Genomic DNA, 6,000 nt, shown 5'->3' on the forward strand with positions numbered 1-6,000 from the left:
TTATGTAACTTACTTAGTGATTAATTTATTCAGCCACTAGGAGTGTTTTAAGCTCATTCTGTAAACGGAACTTTGCGTGGCTCGTATTTCTGGCCCGTTTAACCCACCTATTTACTATTGTTTCAGACTGAGAACTTAGTTATTAATGTTGAAGATTGTTGTTTATTTAAACTATGTTTCCACTCAAACCAAATTGATGCTGGTTATTAGATAAGAAACCCATGGCTGATGAGAACAATTGGTGAATTTTATTTGAGGAGTGTCCCTTCCAGGTTTTGCACTGAGTGCTGAATTTGGTGATTTTTGAGTGCGATAGTGAGAGTTTGGTGACCGAGGGAGTGCTGAATTTGGTGCTTTTTGAGTGCGATAGTGAGAGTTTGGTGACCGAGGGAGTTAGGTGAGGAGGGAGTAAGGTGCTCCTTTCATTTTGTTTCCGACATTTCCGCAAAGAGTGCGAAGAGAGCCAGGAGTTTACAGGAAGTGTAGCTGACTGGGAGCAGAGTCGGAGGGCGGAGATCTAGTTAGTCCACACAGCAGCTATATTCTGTAAGGTAAGAGGGGATGGAGGCTAGGCCAGTTGCATGCTCCTCCTGTAGGATGTGGGTGGTGAGGGATACCACCGGTGTCCCCGCTGACTATACCTGCGGGAAGTGCACCCAACTTCAGCTCCTCAAAGACCGTGTTAGGGAACTGGAGCTGAAGCTGGATGAACTTCGGATCATCCGGGAGGCAGAGGGGGTGATTGAGAAGAGTTACAGGGAGGTAACCACACCCAAGGTACAGGACAAGAATAGCTGGGTTACAGTCAGGGGGAAAAAACCAAACAGGCCGACAGTGCAGGGATCCCTCGTGGCCGTTCCCCTTCAAAACAAGTATACCGTTTTGGATGCTGTTGGGGGGGATGACCTACCGGGGGAAGGCCCTAGCGGCCAGGTCTCTGGCACTGAGTCTGGCTCTGGGGCTCAGAAGGGAAGGGGGAGAATAGAAAAGCAATAGTTGTAGGAGATTCAATGGTTAGGGGAATAGATAGGAGATTCTGTGGTCGCGAGCGAGACTCCCGGAAGGTATGTTGCCTCCCGGGTGCCAGGGCCAGGGATGTCTCGGATCGTGTCTTCAGGATCCTTAAGGGGGAGGGGGAGCAGCCAGAAGTCGTGGTGCACATTGGTACCAACGACATAGGTAGGAAAAGGGGTGTGGAGGTAATAAACAAGTTTAGGGAGTTAGGCTGGAAGTTGAAAGCCAGGATAGACAGAGTTGTCATCTATGGTTTGTTGCCGGTGCCACGTGATAGCGAGGCTAGGAATAGAGAGAGAGTGCAGTTGAACACGTGGCTGCAGGAATGGTGTAGGAGGGAGGGCTTCAGGTATTTGGATAATTGGAGCGCATTCTGGGGAAGGTGGGACCTGTACAAGCAGGACGGGTTGCACCTGAACCAGAGGGGCACCAATATCCTGGGAGGGAGGTTTGCTAGTACTCTTCGGGAGGGTTTAAACTAATTTGGCAGGGGAATGGGAACCGGATTTGTAGTCCAGCAACTAAGGTAGCCGATATTCAGGACGCCAAAGCTTGTAATGAGGCAGTGGGGAAGGGAACACTGACAAAGGAGAGTATTTGCAGGCACGGAGATGGGTTGAAGTGTGTATACTTCAACGCAAGAAGCATCAGGAATAAGGTGGGTGAACTTAAGGCATGGATCGGTACTTGGGACTACGATGTGGTGGCCATCACGGAAACTTGGATAGAAGAGGGGCAGAAATGGTTGTTGGAGGTCCCTAGTTATAGATGTTTCAATAAGATTAGGGAGGGTGGTAAAAGAGGTGGGGGGGGGGTGGCATTATTAATTAGAGATAGTATAACAGCTGCAGAAAGGCAGTTTGAGGAGTATCACCCTATTGAGGTAGTATGGGTTGAAGTCAGAAATAGGAAAGGAGCAGTCACCTTGTTAGGAGTTTTCTATAGGCCCCCCAATAGTAGCAGAGATGTGGAGGAACAGATTGGGAAACAGATTTTGGAAAGGTGCAGAAGTCATAGGGTAGTAGTCATGGGCGACTTTAACTTCCCAAATATTGAGTGGAAACTCTTTAGATGAAATAGTTTGGATGGGGTGGTGTTTGTGCAGTGTGTCCAGGAAGCTTTTCTAACACAGTATGTAGATTGTCCAACCAGAGGAGGGGCAATATTGGATTTAGTACTGGGTAATGAACCAGGGCAAGTGATAGATTTGTTAGTGGGGGAGCATTTTGGAGATAGTGACCACAATTCTGTGACTTTCACTTTAGTAATGGAGAGGGATAGGTACGTGCAACAGGGCAAGGTTTACAATTGGGGGAAGGGTAAATACGATGTTGTCAGACAAGAATTGAAGTGCATAAGTTGGGAACATAGGCTGGCAGGGAAGGACACAAGTGAAATGTGGAACTTGTTCAAGGAACAGGTGCTACGTGTCCTTGATATGTATGTCCCTGTCAGGCAGGGAAGAGATGGTCGAGTGAGGGAACCATGGTTGACAAGAGAGGTTGAATGTCTTGTTAAGAGGAAAAAGGTGACTTATGTAAGGCTGAGGAAACAAGGTTCAGACAGGGCATTGGAGGGATACAAGATAGCCAGGAGGGAACTGAAGAAAGGGAGTAGGAGAGCTAAGAGAGGGCATGAACAATCTTTGGCGGGTAGGATCAAGGAAAACCCTAAGGCCTTTTACACATATGTGAGAAATATGAGAATGACTAGAGCGAGGGTAGGTCCGATCAAGGACGGTAGCGGGAGATTGTGTATTGAGTCTGAAGAGATAGGAGAGGTCTTGAATGAGTACTTTTCTTCTGTATTTACAAATGAGAGGGGCGATATTGTTGGAGAGGACAGTGTGAAACAGATTGGTAAGCTCGAGGAAATACTTGTTGGGAAGGAAGATGTGTTGGGCATTTTGAAAAACTTGAGGATAGACAAGTCCCCCGGGCCTGACGGGATATATCCAAGGATTCTATGGGAAGCAAGAGATGAAATTGCAGAGCCGTTGGCAATTATCTTTTCGTCCTCACTGTCAACAGGGGTGGTACCAGGGGATTGGAGAGTGGCGAATGTCGTGCCCCTGTTCAAAAAAGGAACTAGGGATAACCCTGGGAATTACAGGCCAGTTAGTCTTACTTCGGTGGTAGGCAAAGTAATGGAAAGGGTACTGAAGGATAGGATTTCTGAGCATCTGGAAAGACACTGCTTGATTAGGGATAGTCAGCACGGATTTGTGAGGGGTAGGTCTTGCCTTACAAATCTTATTGAATTCTTTGAGGAGGTGACCAAGCATGTGGATGAAGGTAAAGCAGTGGATGTAGTGTACATGGATTTTAGTAAGGCATTTGATAAAGTTCCCCATGGTAGGCTTCTGCACAAAGTAAGGAGGCATGGGATAGTGGGAAATTTGGCCAGTTGGATAACGAACTGGCTAACCGATAGAAGTCAGAGAGTGGAGGTGGATGGCAAATATTCAGCCTGGATCCCAGTTACCAGTGGTGTACCGCAGGGATCAGTTCTGGGTCCTCTGCTGTTTGTGATTTTCATTAATGACTTGGATGAGGGAGTTGAAGGGTGGGTCAGTAAATTTGCAGACGATACGAAGATTGGTGGAGTTGTGGATAGTAAGGAGGGCTGTTGTCGGCTGCAAAGAGACATAGATAGGATGCAGAGCTGGGCTGAGAAGTGGCAGATGGAGTTTAACCCTGAAAAGTGTGAGGTTGTCCATTTTGGAAGGACAAATATGAATGCGGAATACAGGGTTAACGGTAGAGTTCTTGGCATTGTGGAGGAGCAGAGAGACCTTGGGGTCTATGTTCATACATCTTTGAAAGTTGCCACTCAAGTGGATAGAGCTGTGAAGAAGGCCTATGGTGTGCTCGCGTTCATTAACAGAGGGATTGAATTTAAGAGCCGTGAGGTGATGATGCAGCTGTACAAAACTTTGGTAAGGCCACATTTGGAGTACTGTGTACAGTTCTGGTCGCCTCATTTTAGGAAGGATGTGGAAGCTCTGGAAAAGGTGCAAAGAAGATTTACCAGGATGTTGCCTGGAATGGAGAGTAGGTCTTACGAGGAAAGGTTGAGGGTGCTAGGCCTTTTCTCATTAGAGCGGAGAAGGATGAGGGGCGACTTGATAGAGGTTTATAAGATGATCAGGGGAATAGATAGAGTAGACAGTCAGAGACTTTTTCCCCAGGTGGAACACACCATTACAAGGGGACATAAATTTAAGGTGAAAGGTGGAAGATATAGGAGGGATATCAGAGGTAGGTTCTTTACCCAGAGAGTAGTGGGGGCATGGAATGCACTGCCTGTGGAAGTAGTTGAGTCGGAAACATTAGGGACCTTCAAGCAGCTGTTGGATAGGTACATGGATTACGGGAAAATGATATAGTGTAGATTTATTTGTTCTTAAGGGCAGCACGGTAGCATTGTGGATAGCACAATTGCTTCACAGATCCATGGTCCCAGGTTCGATTCCAGCTTGGGTCATTGTCTGTGCGGAGTCTGCACGTCCTCCCCGTGTCTGCGTGGGTTTCCTCCGGGTGCTCCGGTTTCCTCCCACAGTCCAAAGATGTGCGGGTTAGGTGAATTGGCCAATGATAAATTGCCCTTAATGTCCAAATTGCCCTTGGTGGTGGGTGGAGGTGTTGAGTTTGGGTAGGGTGCTCTTTCCAAGAGCTGGTGCAGACTCAAGGGGCCGAATGGCCTCCTTCTGCACTGTAAATTCAATGATAATCTATGATTAATCTAGGACAAAGGTTCGGCACAACATCGTGGGCCGAAGGGCCTGTTCTGTGCTGTATTTTCTATGTTCTATGTTCTATGTTCCTTTTCTGTCCTGACCTGCGATATTTACAAAGAACAAAGAACAAAGAAATGTACAGCACAGGAACAGGCCCTTCGGCCCTCCAAGCCCCTGCCGACCATGCTGCCCGACTAAACTACAATCTTCTACACTTCCTGGGTCCGTATCCCTCTATTCCCATCCTATTCATGTATTTGTCAAGATGCCCCTTAAATGTCACTATCGTCCCTGCTTCCACCACCTCCTCAAGGCAGAAGGAGGCCATTCGGCCCATCGAGTCTGCACCGACCCTCTTAAGCCCTCGCTTCCACCCTATCCCCGTAACCCAATAACCCCTCCTAACCTTTATGGTCACTAAGGGCAATTTATCATGGCCAATCCACCTAACCTGCACGTCTTTGGACTGTGGGAGGAAACCGGAGCACCGAGAGGAAACCCACGCTGACGCGGGGAGAACGTGCAGACTCCACACAGACAGTGACCCAGTGGGGAATCAAACCTGGGACCCTGACACTGTGAAGCCACAGTGCTAATCACTTGTGCTACCATGCTGCCCTAGAATTAGGCCACTCGACCCATCGAGTCTGCTCCGCCATTCAATCATGGCTGATATGTTTCTCATCCCCATTCTCCTGCCTTCTCCCCATAACCCCTGATCCCCTTATTAATCCAGAACCTATCTGTAAGATAGATCCAATTCTCACTCCTCGCCCCGGAAGGTAAGATTCTTTGGAGTGTGGATGAGCAGAGAGATCTCGGTGTCCATGTACATAGATCCCTGAAAGTTGCACCCCAGATTGAGAGGGTTGTTAAGAAGGCGTACGGTGTATTAGCTTTTATTGGTAGAGGGATTGAGTTTCGGAGCCATGAGGTCATGTTGCAGCTGTACAAAACTTTGGTGCGGCCGCATTTGGAGTATTGAGTGCAATTCTGGATGCCGCATTATAGGATGGATGTGGAAGCATTGGAAAGGGTGCAGAGGAGATTTACTAGAATGTTGCCTGGTATGGAGGGAAGCTCTTATGAGGGAAAGCTGAGGGACTTGAGGCTGTTTTCGTTAGAGAGAAGAAGGTTAAGAGGTGGCTTAATTGAGGCATACAAGATGATCAGAGGATTAGATAGGGTAGACAGTGATAACCTTTTTCCATGGATGGTGATTTCCAGCACGAGGGGACATAGCTTTA

The sequence above is a fragment of the Scyliorhinus torazame genome, chromosome 24 (genome assembly GCF_047496885.1).
Source record: "Scyliorhinus torazame isolate Kashiwa2021f chromosome 24, sScyTor2.1, whole genome shotgun sequence".
NCBI classification, from domain to species: domain Eukaryota; kingdom Metazoa; phylum Chordata; class Chondrichthyes; order Carcharhiniformes; family Scyliorhinidae; genus Scyliorhinus; species Scyliorhinus torazame.